Here is a 15,646-nt window from a genome sequence, read left to right as displayed (position 1 = left end):
GTTTTCTTTTTACAAGCCGGGTCTTCAACACTGTGTCTCCCTCCATGTTGTTGAGAGTTTGTGAGTAGACGGCTGAGTGCAGACGCAGAGGGAAGGGTGGGGCTGTGCGGTGATGGAGATAGACGAGTAAACGCTGGCAGGACTTAATTAATTTGTTTCCATAAACTAAACATCAAACTATATCAGTATAAACGGTATTGTCTAATTTTCTTTTTAATTTTAAAATCTCTTTTGAAATTACTTCGGTATACCTCTTTGTACAGAAATACCGCCCAGCCCTAGAAAAGGTAAAGGTACTTTATTGTCACATACACATACATGTTGTGAAATTCATTTACCCCTTCCCTCAAGAGAGCAGTGAGCAGCCCAGCTGTGCGGTGCCCGGGGACCATCTTATTACAGTGTCCAACATAGATCAATGGGCAGAGATAGTCATACTTCCCAACTCTCCAGTACAGACGCAGAAGAAAGATTATCTTATTTGTCTTGGATATTTTTAGGACTGTGGTACGTTAAACATAAAAACAAGACACTGAATAGAATTTTACTGAGGGAGTTCCAGGGAAACCCAACAATCTCATTATTTGAATGTCTGCTGCGTATCTACCACCCATCCCTATTCTCCTCTGTTGTCTGCTTGTAACCATATTAGCTCACCCACAAGCGGGCCCTGATGGTCTGAATAACTCACTAGATTTGTCGCCAGTTGCTTTGTGGAAATACACATAATCTTTCTAAACTTAAAAATAACTTTTTTGGTGGATGTGTTGCAGTGGGAACCAAAGACAAGTGTCTATTCCACTGCTCCTTCGCCACCTCTCTATAATAATACAACCCCAATTCTAATGAAGTTGGGATGTTGTGTAAAACGTAAATAAAACCAGAATACATTCATTTGCAAGTCCTTTTTAACCTATATTAAATTTAATACACCACAAAGACAAGATATTTAATGTTCAAACTGATAAACTTTATTGTTTTTTGCAAATATTCACTCACTTTGAATTTGATGCCTGCAACATGTCCCCCCCCCCCCTTTTTATTTATTTATTACAGATCTCCATGATTCACAACGGTCAGATTTTCAGGTCAGAAAATCCGGAATTCCAGATTAATCTGGAAAAATCACATCCCTGATAATGAGAGCTGTTAACCGTACCAGAGTACCAAATACATTGACAGTAGTTTATTTAATTGTTTTGATAAAAATTATTGCTGAGGACATGTCTCTACCATCATTACTAAATTCTATACCCCTTGCATCACAGAGATAAATATGCAACACTGACACATATACAAAACGTGAGTGCACCTGATAGTTGCTAAATCTGTCTTTCAAAATGAGCGTTTGACAGTATGTGACTATTACAAAAAATTGTCGTGTGACTGTCTTCTGATCTGCCACCTCCAAGGTTAGGTGACTGGAACTACACTCACCGGCCACTTTTTAGGTACACCTTGCTAGTACTGGCTTGAACCCCCTTTTGCCTTCAGAACTGCCTTAATTCTTTGTGGCATACTTTCAACAATGTGTTGACATGATGGCATCACGCAGTTGCTGCAGATTTGTTGGCTGCTCATCCATGATGCAAATCTCCCATCCCACTGGATTTAGATCTGGTGACTGTGGAGGTCAATGGAGTACAGTGGACTCATTGTCGTGTTCATGAAACCAGTTTGAGATGATTTGAGCTTTGTGACATGGTGCATTATCCTGCTGGAAGAAGCCATCAGAAGATGGTACACTGTGGTCAGAAACGGATGGACATGGTCAGCAATACTCAGGTAGACTGTCGCGTTTAAACGATGCTCAATTGGTTCTAAGGGGCCCAAAGTGTGCCAAAAAATACCCCCCCACCATTACACCACCACCAGCAGCCTGAACCGTTGAAGGCAGGATGGATTCATGCTGTTTGCTCCAATAACCATGCCACATTCAAAGTCACTTAAATCCCCTTTCTTCCCCATTCTGATGCTCAGTTTGAACTTCAGCAAGTTGTCTTGACCACGTCTACATGCCTAAATGCATTGAGTTGCTGCCATGTGATTAGCTGATTAGCTATTTGTGATAACAAGCAATTGAACAGGTGTACCTAATAAAGTGGCCGGTGAGTGTACCATGGGTGTAGATTTCATCTCACAGTGGGGGGGGGGATGAAATACCATGCGTCCTCTAGGCTACATAGTAATTTAGGATTCTTCTGGGATAGAAGATATATATATATATATTAGATAATTAAGGGCAGCAGGCCAACTGATCTGCCTCTACAACGGTAGATCTATGGTATCAGCCTAATATCGGTTCACACACAGGCTTATCGTTCTAGTAAGAGATGCTCAGATTACATTTTTCCTGGCTGATTCCAGTTACTGATTTTTTAAGAAGGTCTGACCTGCCAATTCTAATTTTGGCCGATTCAGATTTTAATTCTTTCTAAGATCTATAACTGACAGCATACACAAACATTTTTGTAACTATTTATTGGAAAAATCTTTTTTTATTCTGATCCCCATCAGCACCAGTATAAATGTTGGCTATTCTCACTGGGGTCCATTCAATTGTATGGTCATAATGAAACACTGATTATAAAATAACATGAGCATTTTCACTGACAGGAGCTGAAAATAAATTGGTCGCGGGGGGGGCTGGAGCCAATCCCAGCTGGCATCGGGCGAAAGGCGGGATACACCCTGGACAGGTCGCCAGTCCATCGCAGGGCCACACCATTTTAATTCTACTTAATTCTCTAATTTATTTTTGCGTTTAATCACAAACTACAGTAATCTCCTCACCTTGCTTTTCCCGGCAAGCACACACCTACACCTGTCTGTCTCTCTTTGCTCTGGCTTTATTTGTCAGCAGTTTTATTTAAAATTACTCGCGTTTGGTTTTTCCCAGCAGCAGATGAGCCGCGTGTGGAGGAGGCTTGTTGTTAATAACCGATAGAGCCACCGTGGTATGAATGACATCTGTTGCTTTACATGGTCCATGCTTTATACAATATCCATCGTTGTCTGCTAACGTGAGCGCTGCGTCTTCTTAACTCTCGTTAATAACTTCCACACACCTAAGACATGTTTCAGCCTGTGTGTGCGTGCACACATGTGAAACACTGCGCAGCGCAGCCTGTGTGTACCGTTCAATGTGACCGACAGAAAATTGGATATTTGACACTGCTTGCTCCGGACACCGGTCAGGGCCAAGTAAGCGAAAGTAAACGGCCTATTTCAGTCCCCAGCTGACCAATCTGCGCATCTCTAACTTTTTGTCATGATTAATTTATTAATGACTGTATTAAAGACAAAAGAATCAGTTCATCTAATGTTTAAAGTGCATAAAACAGCCCTGCCAGCCTACTTAACATTACTGGAGCTCCACAACTACTGACGGATTTGAACTGGTTTTCTCCCACCGGACTCCTGTGAGAGGGAAAGCAGGAAGTGGACCAAACCACTGTGAGGAAAGAGAGGGGGGACTCAATGTTTGTAAACTTAAAAAGCACTTTAAATGTCCTGTATGCGTTTTTATTGTTTTACTATTTACATAATTATTGTAAGTATATAACAATATATTATTTGATGGTTTTTAAGGGTGGGGCACCCCTCAGATAGGGGGGGACATGACCCGTCCCCCATGTGATTTCCGTCTATTGAGCGTACACCCTAAAGGTTAGGGAAAGATCATGTCATGGTTCCAGGAAACTAGCGCTGACTGTTTGTAGGAAAAACTCTAGTCAAGCATTTACAATAACAAAATTTAGGACTAGAACCAATTCATCTCAATGGGATCAACGAAATGAGTGCAGAGTTTAGGAGGTGAAATGTATTTAAGCAAAGATTTTAGCTTCCAGCTTTCATTTAAAAATAAACTTTTGTTGATTTTTGTCAGTGATCAATTGCAAACTGTCTAAACAGTGCTGATGTTCAAGGGAACAGAGAGCTGGAATGTCGAAAACAGGGTAGTCATTTTAGTGTCATCATCCATTTTTATTTAACCTCGCACTGCTGGAGTAGCCTCCACAAAAATCATCAGACAGGAGTTGAAAACCCCATGGATTATTGTCCATTTAGCAGCCAAGCTATCTTGGCAATCATTTGTCACAGGTTAGAGTTACAGTAACTAGCTAGTGGCTCGCCAACTATCTAACTACTGAGGACTGATCTCAACTCAATAGCAGTTTGTTACTGTAGTTAGTTATCATCAAACTTCTTCTTCTTGTATCTCCAAAGAAGCACAATCAGTATAAAAGGTGTTCCTATATAAAAGGAGAAAGGGAAGTAAACACGGTGGCTCTGTTGTCAATGAAAACACAGACATGAAGGGAAAGGCTGCTTCTGACTAAATGTATCATCTCATGCTAAAAGAATTTATCTAAACAACACACTCATCCTTGATAAGTGACTATCAATGACCAAGAATGACCTAAGCACACTGTAGCATTATTCATGCTGCTGAGTACATCAACAACATCAACAGCCCACTGTGTGGTAAGATTTTCCAACAGAATAAATAATTAAAGTTAAGTTTATAATTCTTAATAGAAACAAAAAACACTCAAATTGTTAATTAGAATGAAATCAAAAACAAAACACAAGTGATTAAATTTGATGAATATAGTGGCAGCTATGTGCTTAGAACAGAATTCAGAGGACGACTGGGTACCAACAAAAACTGCCTTACATACCACAAGTTAGCTGGCTAGCAACGCTGAGTAGCATGCCTAGCTTCTTAGCCTTATCTAGTTTGCCAGTGTCAGGCTAGGTGGGCGTGGTATCAGCAGCCAGGCACCTCATCTCCTCCAACATCTTTGCCCATTTTTGGAAGTTAGGTCAAGTGACGTATTGCCAAGATGCATGCAAACGAATCTGGGGTCTTCCTGTCATCACAGTTCTGCTGCTGCAACAGTGGCTTGTTCTCTTGTTCATGGAGTGTGATCATTTGAGAAAATACAGATTTATTTATAGCTCACACAGAGTTATTGTTCACATTACATTCCATCTCTAACACTGAGCAACTTAGTTTTACATTCAGTTCCCCCTTTTTCTCTGTGGAGAGCCCATGGGCAAAACTCTGGACCATGTTTTAAATAGGGGTTTAATTAAACAACAAGGGATGAGCAGGCAGCATTCTTTTCCTGTAGAAATGAGGTCAATCTGTTAGCATGAATCACATTTTATCATCAATATGGCACACAATGGAACATCCAGTTTAACATAAAAGCGACAGACACAGCAAGCAACATGACAATAAGCACCAACCGCCTGGTTTGCTTCCAAGATGTAGTGTCAAAACAGGTCAAGTGATCATCCTTTGGTCAGCAACCTAAGTAAGAACATAGGTCATGTCTTTGTAGTCCCCGAGTTAAAACAACGAAATCAAGGGAATTTATTAACATCACAAGATGATAAATTAAGAACACCAAAAACACAACATAACACAAAAATGCCCCAGCTGAGAGGCAGCAAGACCAGCAGTCCCAATTCAAGAAACCTCTTTTCTGACGCTTGCACAGGAGCTTTTAAAGCCCACCTTCCAAGGCCAGGTAGACCTAATTCAGCAATCAGCTGAAGTACTTCAGAGGCAGAACTAGGGCAGAGAACATGGAGAAAGCACAGAGAAACACATACAGTCATAACAATGGGCAGACTTCTCTCTCTCATGGGAGAGATTTATCTCTGTTCATCCTTTTTAAATAATCACCTTCTTTATGGTAATTGGTTTTGAAATACATGAAAAGGCTTATTATTATTTGGAAAGAGAGATCACATTCCCAGATAAGTTATTCTGTCTATTTGAATTGTAATTGGAGACAGACGGGCATTGTGTGTGGTCATTGCGGGCTAAACGCTTTTAGCATCCAATGGTCATCTTAGCATGCTTCTTGCGTACGGAACCGACAAGACTGTGAAAGAAAATTTCTTCCAGTGAAGAAAGTCAAAGATGTGAATTGTTGGGTTTCTGTAAATAATATCACAGAGTACTTTCTAGATAAATGTTGTTGTGATTTGGTGCATTATAAATAAAATTGAATTGAATCAATTCTTTATACATGGCCAAGGAGAGAAAGCTAAAGTTCTCTTTAGCTTTAAACTATACCACGCTAATACTGATATCTCACCTACTTCTCTCCCTACCTCCAGCATTTTTCTCCTTAACCCTTAAGAGTTCCTTAAAAAAAAAAACTTAATTGTCCCTCGTGACAAAAAATGGCTCCTTCCCAAAAACTGCTGTAAAAATGTAATAAATAAATGTAGTGAACAACGGTGTGGATTTGTGCATTTTATATTGAATAAATTTGGAGCTACTCTAAATTCCTTTCTCCTCCCCAGAGAAGAAGGGGAGGGGTCAAAGTTGCTTTCTCTAAGTGCTTTCCCGACCATAAAACTGGCACCTTTTTGATTCCGAAGCTGATAACGCGGGGCCTGACTGTTAAATTGACAAAGGGACACGAGCCAGCCATTGGCATCTCCCTGAACAGCCTATCAAAACTGGCCCCCCCACACATGTTTCCGTGGCAACTGACTTTGCTCTATGTTTATTATCCCATCAAAGGCATACTCCTTGTCTCACCTAAGTGTGACATAATCCAGGACAGCCGAACTTTCAATGTAAAAAAGACTGCAGCCTCCAAAGACTCAAAGCATTTAATTAAGTTAATTAAATCTTTAGTTACCTGATTACGTTTGCCTCTATTTGAGTAGTTATGTTAACTGTTGTTGCTATCTGTTGTTGATATTAGTGCTGAAAAGAAGTTACTTGTGCAGTGTTTTTATTTTCAGCAAGACACTCCTTCATCTAATGTAATCAATGCTTGTTCATAATACTTTCCTACAAAATTCCTTTAGAAATGATGACAAAGGAATGTTTTACTATACTCTTAATCGCCAGCTTGATTTTAAGGATGAATCAACAATATTCCCAGTTCCTAAGGAGAGACGATCTTTGATTTAATCCAAGCTTTCCTCATGTAACCTGAGCTCCCCCAAGTGGACGAAATAAGTATTACATGCCCTCGTCGGAAATGCCGTTAAATGCATAAATATCCTGACCAATAATGTGACAATTGTTTCCTGTTACCAAATGCCTAGAACAGTACAACCATTCGACCATTGAGGTTCGATTGTGGAAAATATTTGATTATAATACGTGCAAATAGATTTCTTTTCTTTAAACATTAAGTTTAGAAAGGCAGTCCCATGGGAAACCTGAGACGCCCCCTGGGGAACCACGCCCCAGGCAACAAAAGAGCGACACGCGACCTTGCACGCTCTTCTCTTCGCTGTTGGCTCTCTTCCACTCTGCTCGGCCCTCTGGACGCTTCGGCACGCGCGTGGCGTGCCTCGCCAGGCGCTACACACCTGAAGTGCCGCGACATCGATCTGCCTTCAGTTTGTTTTATTTTAGTTTGTTAAAGTTATCAGTCCGTTAAGTTACACTGGAATAATTCAGGAACGACCAAGTTCCATTTTAAGCCTTTTTCGTCGAAGCCAACTTCACCGAGGTCAGACCAAGCCACGTGGTCTCGCCAGCTACAACGAAGGAAACCTGAAAACAGCCGAATTGCCAGATGGAGGAGGCGTTTTCAATCAGACACGAAGAACCCCGGAGAATCCCTAGCAAAAAGCCAGGATCGGGCAGCTAGCCAGGATCGGCAGCTAGCGTGGGAAATCACAGCATTAGTTTACTTTCATTAGCTCTTCTATGCCGTATGAGTCAAATGCTTTCCACAATCCAGGCTCATTGTTCAGCAAATGTTTATGTTCCCTGTATCCAACCATCTTTTTATCACCTTAGTTAGAGAATAAATTCACTGTAATATAATCAAGAGCTGTGTGTGTTGCCTATTTCTAGTTCCTGCCAAGAGAATTGACCCTTTAGATATGAGACTGATTGACTGATTTAAGATAATTTAGCGATTATTAACTAACTGATCACTAGTAATAATTGTATAATTATTCAAAAGTACCTAGAGGTCCAGAGACTCTAGGATTATAACAACACCGGTGGTGCCCTGAAACGAGGAAATGAATATGAATATTTATGAATATTAAATTTCATAATTGGGTATCAATTCTCATAAATTTATTAAATTGCATAACTAAATTTTAGGTCTGCTACATAAATTAATTATGTTTGGGGGATTTTAACCCTTTAAATGCCATTATGTTTACATAACTCCACTGTGTTTTTTAGGAAAAAAAAACAAAAAAACAAAATAATTTCTAGTATTTGATTATTTTTTTCACATTTTAAGAAAAACTCACACATTTGTCCCTCGTGACAAAAAATGGCTCCTTCCAAAAACTGCTGTAAAAATGTCATAAATTTTTTTTTTTCTCCACTTTAAACGAGTCAATCTTTCAAAGCTACTTCAGCCTGAAATATACATATCAAACATTAATTATGTTTGGGGGATTTTAACCCTTTAAATGCCATTATGTTGACATAACTCCACTGTTATTTTATCAAAAAATTATTTCCATAAAAAACAATTCAAGGAATATTTGATTATTATTATTATCATGTACTTGAAATATACATATCAAACATTAATTATGTTTTGGGGATTTTAACCCTTTAAATGCCATTATGTTTACATAACTCCACTGTTATTTTATTGAAAAAAACAAAATCTAAAATAATTTCCATAAAAAACAATTCAAGGACTACTTGATTATTATTATTATTATTATCAGGGCCTGAGATGGGTCACTGATTGGCAGCAAGATTGATTTTGATGCATTGTTATTTTTTCTGCAGTGGCAGATTAAAGTTCATAATCTTAATTTAGAATGATATATGATCATTTCCAGATTCTCCTGTGTGCTGTCTTGCCATCTCCAAAATGACTACTCCTGCACTACTGCTCATACTTAGACTATTAGGTACACCTGATCAATTGTTTATCAACACAAATAGGTGGTCAGCCAATCACATGGCTGCAACTTAATGCATTTAGGCATGTAGACGTGGTCAAGACAACTTGCTGGAGTTCAAACATCAGAATGGTTGTTGGTGCCAGACGGGCTGGTCTGAGTATTTCAGAAACTGCTGATCTACTGGGATTTACACAACCATCTCTAGGGTTTACAGAGAATGGTCTGAAAAATATACAGTTGTGTGGACGAGAAATGCCTTGTTGATGTCAGAGGTCAGAGGAGAATGGGCAGACTTGTTTGAGATGACAAAGGCAAAAGAAAATCAAATAACCACTCGTCACTCGCAAGGTATGCAGAATACCATCTCTGAAGCACAACATGTTGAATCCTGAAGCTGATGGCCTACAGCAGCAGAAAACCACACCGGGTGCCACTCCTGTCAGCTAAGAACAGGAAACTGAGGCTACGGTTCACACAGGCTCACCAAAGCTGGACAATAGAAAATTGGAAAAACGTTGCCTGGTCTGATGATTCTCGATTTTAGCTGCATCATTCAGATGCTCGGGTCAGTTTCTGGCGTAAACAACAAACAACAAGCAAGGGTTCCATCCTGCCTCGGATCAACGGTTGTTGTTGGTGGTGGTGTAATATGTGGGGGGTTAGGGGTTAAATTTTCTTGACACACTTGGAGCCCCAGTGACCATTGTATAAACGCGACATCCTACCTGAGTATTGTTGTTGTCCCTTCCTTTATGACCACAGTATACCTATCTGATGGCTACTTCCAGCAAGATAATGCACCATGTCACAAAGCTCAAATCATCTCAAACTGGTTTCTTGAACATGACAATGAGTTCATTGAACTCCAATAGCCTCTACAGTCACCAGATCTCAATCCAATAGAGCACCTTTGGGATGTGGCGGAAGGGGAGATTCACATCATGAATGTGCAGCTGACAAATCTGCAGCACCTACTACTACTACATGATACACTCATGTCAATACGGACCAAAGTCTCTTAGGAATGTGTCCAACACCTTGTTGAAAATATGCCACAAAGAATTAAGGCCCGTGTCTACACACACACGGGTATTTTCAAAACCGTGACTTTTTCTACGCGGTTTGGCCATTCGTACCGTACACATGGAAACGTAGTATCAGGTCACTGAAATCCAAACATTTTTGAAAAACCCCTGCCAGGGTGAAGATTTTAAGAAATGCTGCAAATGTTGCAGTGTTATGTTTACAGTAAAACCAGAGTTTTTGCCTTGCGATGTAAGAGTGCGTGCACCATTATCTGCTGTGTTTGTCAGATTGTCGGCCACTGCCTGCTTTGTTTCTGATATTATTAGGCACTGATTGGCCAACATGGCTTTACGGTTAGGGTCATATTGCCTCCTGCTGGTTTGGCATGGCGTGTTTTTGCATTTTCATGTAGACAGAAATTTTTCTTGAAACACAGGAAAAACTCCAGTTATAAAAATACCCACGTCCGTGTGTACTAGGCCTAAGGCAGTTCTGAAGGCAAAAGGGTCTCCAACCCGGTACTAGTAAGGTCTACCTAATAAAGTGGCCAGTGAGTGTATAACATATATAAAACGTATTCCCAAAGTTAAATACAAACTTATTTCCAAATAATCTACAAATTCAAATATTTATTTCTCACACAGTGCAGGAAAAATCCATCCATCCATCGTCAACCGCTTATCCTGCGTACAGGGTCGCGGGGGGCTGGAGCCAATCCCAGCTGACATCGGGCGCAAGGCGGGGTCCACCCTGGACAGGTCGCCAGTCCGTCGCAGGGCCACACAAACGAACAACCACTCACGCTCACACCTAAGGACTATTTAGGGTCCTTAGGTGAGGCGACAGCGCTAACCACTGCATCACCGTGGTCCCAGTGCAGGAAAAATAAAATTTTAAAACAGGCCTTTGCCAAATCACCAACAGTGTGATCTTTGATTTAATCAATAATGTGAAATTCTAAAACCTGTAGTGCTTGCGGGTGCACTAATGCATTTACTGCCACTCTGAATCCTGAATCTGATGAGTGCATGAATATTGAAATGTATGTTTTTTTTTTTACATTGTTCAAGAACTCATTCAATACAGATGAATGAAGGTGAGAGCTGCGTGTGTGTGTGCTTCTTCAACCTTCTCCCGTTACCTTTCCCCTTCTTAAGGGCACAACATATGCAATTCTTGCCTTTCTCTTGGGCTGTTTTCAACAGACAATGTAGCAATATTGTCACCTGTTAGGTTTAAACTTACAGTTTGGCAATTTCCAAAACCTTTTGTGGTCATCATTCATCACAAATGTAGGCTGTTGAGGTTCATCAGCATTCACTAATAAATGAATAGGGATTAATTTTTAGCTTCAGTGTGTTTAAGATTTTATTTTTCTGTGAGAGATGTGACTCACCCAGTGTGTGTGTTCTAGCTGTACAATACAGTTCAGCCTTCTTCTGCCTCTTTTGATGGCTATTTTCTCATTTTGTCCTCTGTCTTTGTGTTGATCTTCTGCTTGCATGCTTTCTTGTCTGTTACCAGTAAGATGCTGTGAAATACAGCATTTCACTCCAGCAGCAATTTCTCGACTCATCCTGCTCATAACAGGTCCCTTCTGGTGAACTTCATTTCAGACAATGTAATCGTAAGGCGATGATCATGCGAACTTGAAGAGCTCTACATGATCTGTTCTTGAATTCAAACTTGTTGTTGTGAGTGGCCTGCATCCCCAAATTGGAGCCCCTCTGCACAGCTGTTGTCACCACTTCTCTAGGACTTAACTGTCCCATCAAAAGCTTTACATAACTAATTAAAGGCTTTCAAGTATCTGGCTTCTTGGAGTTCAAGATTAGTACTACCACAATATTTACTGCTGGTGATTTGTATGTGCAAGTCTGCATACAGGATGCAGTTCACTATTTGCTTCTCAAATAAATTGCCCTTCCTGATGGGAATAATAAAGTCTGTATCTATAGATGTCATTAATGGCCATAATTCAATCTAAATTAATGTACCAAACTGGATTTTTAAAATATAGTCTGTAACTTCCATGCAGGCTGAGGTAAGCTGCTGTCCAGCATACAGTACAGACAGGAAGGTGTTTTTTATATTTATATTTTTTATTTCATAATGATCATTATGTGAGAAATTAATTTGTGTTTGAATTTCTGTCATTATGAAATATTTCATTGTCTTTTTTTGTTATGGTAAAAAGCGCAAGAGAGACAGAGAAATCCCCACAGACTCCCTGGCATGTCATTAACACAATGATGCTCACCTTCTTCACTGGGACATGGAGGCTACAGTTATGGGGAGACTGGGGTGCTGTTGACTCATCTGTTCGTCTGCTAAAAGGGGCAGGGACAATGATTTAATATGAATATCTTTGTAAACTTTTCCTTTTTGAAAACCAGATTTTGGTTTACTATGCAACATTGTTAACACTGTATTTCTGGCACATCTACTGACTGCATCTAAACACCGTCACTGATGCTAAGGCAGGACCAAACATTACATGCAGATACAGGGGGGTGGTTGGTCAATATGGAGGTTTACTTTTTGGTCAATGTGGATTTTCACCTTTTACTGCCAAAAACAAAGAGATCATTCATTTTATTATTATATTTGAAATATATTTATACTCAATGATGATGGTTTATATAATGTATAATATGATATTAGTTTATAGTTATTTTTTGGGAATTGTCCTAACTTTTCCCCCCTATACGGCGCCCATGCCCACAGGCAGCAATTATCCAGTGATAACATCCCTGTACTGTGTCCACTCTGTGCTCCAGCCTACTTTCTTGTGAAACAGGAGTGAAGTATATTGTTAAGATTGTAAATGTCTTGCAGGTGTCTAAATTGAGGTGTTGTTTGAACTTGTCTGCTCCTCAGCTGTCTTTGTTCAGTCATTATGGAATCCTTTGATGAACTGTCCAAACGGCTCCAATTACATATGCATTTCCATAACTGGGCAATGCAGTTTGATGCATCACTGTTACCGGACCAGAACAGTGCTTCTCTAGGTCTTTAATGTTGGATTAGTTCATCGTGGCTACGGTACGGTATGTTACAGCAGCAGTTTTAACCTAGGCATTGTCTTTTTTTCATTGTAGTTTTCTCTGGACCCCTGCCAAATCTGACCAGTGATGACATGTCGTCATTCCGCCGCTGGTTGTCGAGATGGTGTCCAGCAAACGATGTGGGCTTTGTAAATCACTGGCAGACTTTCTGGGGAAGACCTGGTCTGATTAGGAGAGACGGTATCCATACCACTTGGGAAGGAGCAACTCTCATTTCTAGAAATCTGGCCAAGTTTATTAGTGGACCAAATCCATGACAACCCAGAGTTGAGACCAGGAGGCAGAGTCGCAGTCTAACACACTTCTCTGCCCTTCTAATTCAGCAGTTACCCACCCAAAACCCTACGCAGAGTCGCAGTCTAACACACTTCTCTGCTCCTCCATTTCAGGAGTTACTTAGTGAAAATGTAACAATTGCGCTTTGACAGACCAGATGAACAATCAACCATAAGAGTTATATGCAGTAGCTTGTCAATGATTTGTCCGGTCACAAGGCCATCAAATGAAACTGTCCCTTCACTCATGGTTTCAATAGTAAGTTGTCATAGGAATGACAATTACCAATAAAAAACATTATATTCTAACCAGAAACATTTAAGAAAACATAAATTACAAAGTATCTTTTGTATTGCATGCAAATAGGAGGTTTTTCAGTAAATTTTAACAAAGCTCCCGTAGTCACTATGCATCACATGCATGTAAACACAAAACAGATGATTACAAATGCGTGTGCAATTATTTTTCATTCTTGTTTTGAACTCTGCCTGTATGGCAGTATACACAGGTAAAACCCTGTGGGTGATGCAGAACAGGGGTCTCAATTATAATAACATGCCCAGAAACCTCACTAAAAGTGTACGTGCATCCAAAAGACAAAATGGCTTACGGCAAAAAAATATTCAGACTTATAAAACCGTGCATATGCACACTTGTAAGCTTGTTCCCTTTATAAATCACAATCAACTTGAAATGTGGCCTATGTGAGGAAGCACCATATCCAATCTCTTCAAACGCTTACAACTGTCTATAAATGGTTAGTGGAATTAATATTAATACGTACTGAATGCGGGAAGAAAAGGAGGCAAACAACACTACAAAACGAGATTTAACTCTATGATGATTTAGCTATGACACTGATGTTCCTTTTGGTGAAGCTGAAGTTGTTTGGTCCGTAAAAAATGGGCGCCGGGTTTCCCCTCCCTTTATAACCAGATCTGCAGGAATGGGGCATTCCTCTCTAGTAGTAGTGACGTCACGGACCGAAGGGGACACACACCTGCAAGATGGGATGACTAATTTGGATTCCCCCCGTTTGAAAAGAGAGTAAACCAAATGCCTTCCATCTGTGTTTAAACATGTATTTAGGTTACACAAACAGTCCACTTACTTAACAACGATGGCGATGAGTTAAAAGAAATAGCCTGTGACTTGTTGTAAACAACAATGAAATAGTGTTATTTTCCATGACAAACAGCGCATCACATCCATACACTGGCGTACAGCATTTGGCTCGATTAGGAAGCAAACATGTGATAACAATATAGTATGAAACTATACACTAGTAATTGCTCGACGGACGCACTGAAAATGGCATCAATTTAAATGTAATTTATCGTTCATTAAAAACAGGTTGGGGTCATAGCGAGGTTGAACAACAAAGAGATGGAGGTGTGAAAATGGAAGTTTGTTTTAGGGCGTGTCTGGCCTTATTCTCTGTTAGCGGTGGTGGGGGTCGATCACCAAAAGGTGAAGACAGGTGTGAAAAGGGGTGTTTGTGTATGTGGGATGTCCGGTGTTATCCTCAAAAAGCGGATGTTTAGGAGTGGCTTTAGCAATCAGTTGTATAGATCGAGGGCTAGTTTTTTGACTTACATCTGACCGAGACAGCGTGGAACAGTGTGACTGAAAATTATTTTGGCTGAATCCGTATCGGACAGAGCTATCTTCGTGCAGAACAACAGCGCCATCTTTGCAGCATCACAATCATGGACGTCACAGGTAATCAATTGGGAGTAATGACTCCAAAACAACGTATAATTATAGATCCTGTTGCAATGAGTATGGCTCCTAGAAAGAAGACTCCCCAACAACATTGGCTGATTTTCTGGACCGAAAGGCTTGGGCGCCTCAGTTTGAATGAGCGGTGGAAAATTTTAGAATGTCGGGATTCTTGTTTGACATTAGTTTTTCAGCCAAAGACTGGAATTACTTCAGAAACAAAGTCTGTAAAGATATGAGTGCTTCAGAAGGAGTCTATACCACACAATGGTGTGGGTCTGTGCCAGGAAAGCTCTATTGTGTAGAGACAGACCTTGAAGTCTACGACCCAGAATCCTACATCTTTTTTAGATCATGCAAGGACGATTCTATCATTCAAAACGCAAAGAAGAGGACCCCAGAACAACAAAAAGGCTACCCCATCACGTCTAAAGAGTGGGAGACGTGGTTCAGCACCGGCTTTGTGGTCCAGTGGGGGGAATGGGATAGAACCCTTGAAATCTTCTCACACATTGATAAATTATATAATCAACCTTATGTTAGCTATGTAGGGATCAAAAGAAAACTTTCTGGTCCTGAGGACAAGCAAGATGAACAACAAACAATACCACAGACAACCTCAAAGACCTCCACAACGGGGCTGACAGTGACATTATACTAATTAAAACGTTTTG

This window comes from Micropterus salmoides, unplaced genomic scaffold (genome assembly GCF_014851395.1).
Source record: "Micropterus salmoides isolate LMB-PRFRI ecotype aquatic unplaced genomic scaffold, ASM1485139v1 Ms_hic_scaffold_2, whole genome shotgun sequence".
Classification (NCBI taxonomy): domain Eukaryota; kingdom Metazoa; phylum Chordata; class Actinopteri; order Centrarchiformes; family Centrarchidae; genus Micropterus; species Micropterus salmoides.
This window is presented reverse-complemented; position numbering follows the sequence as displayed.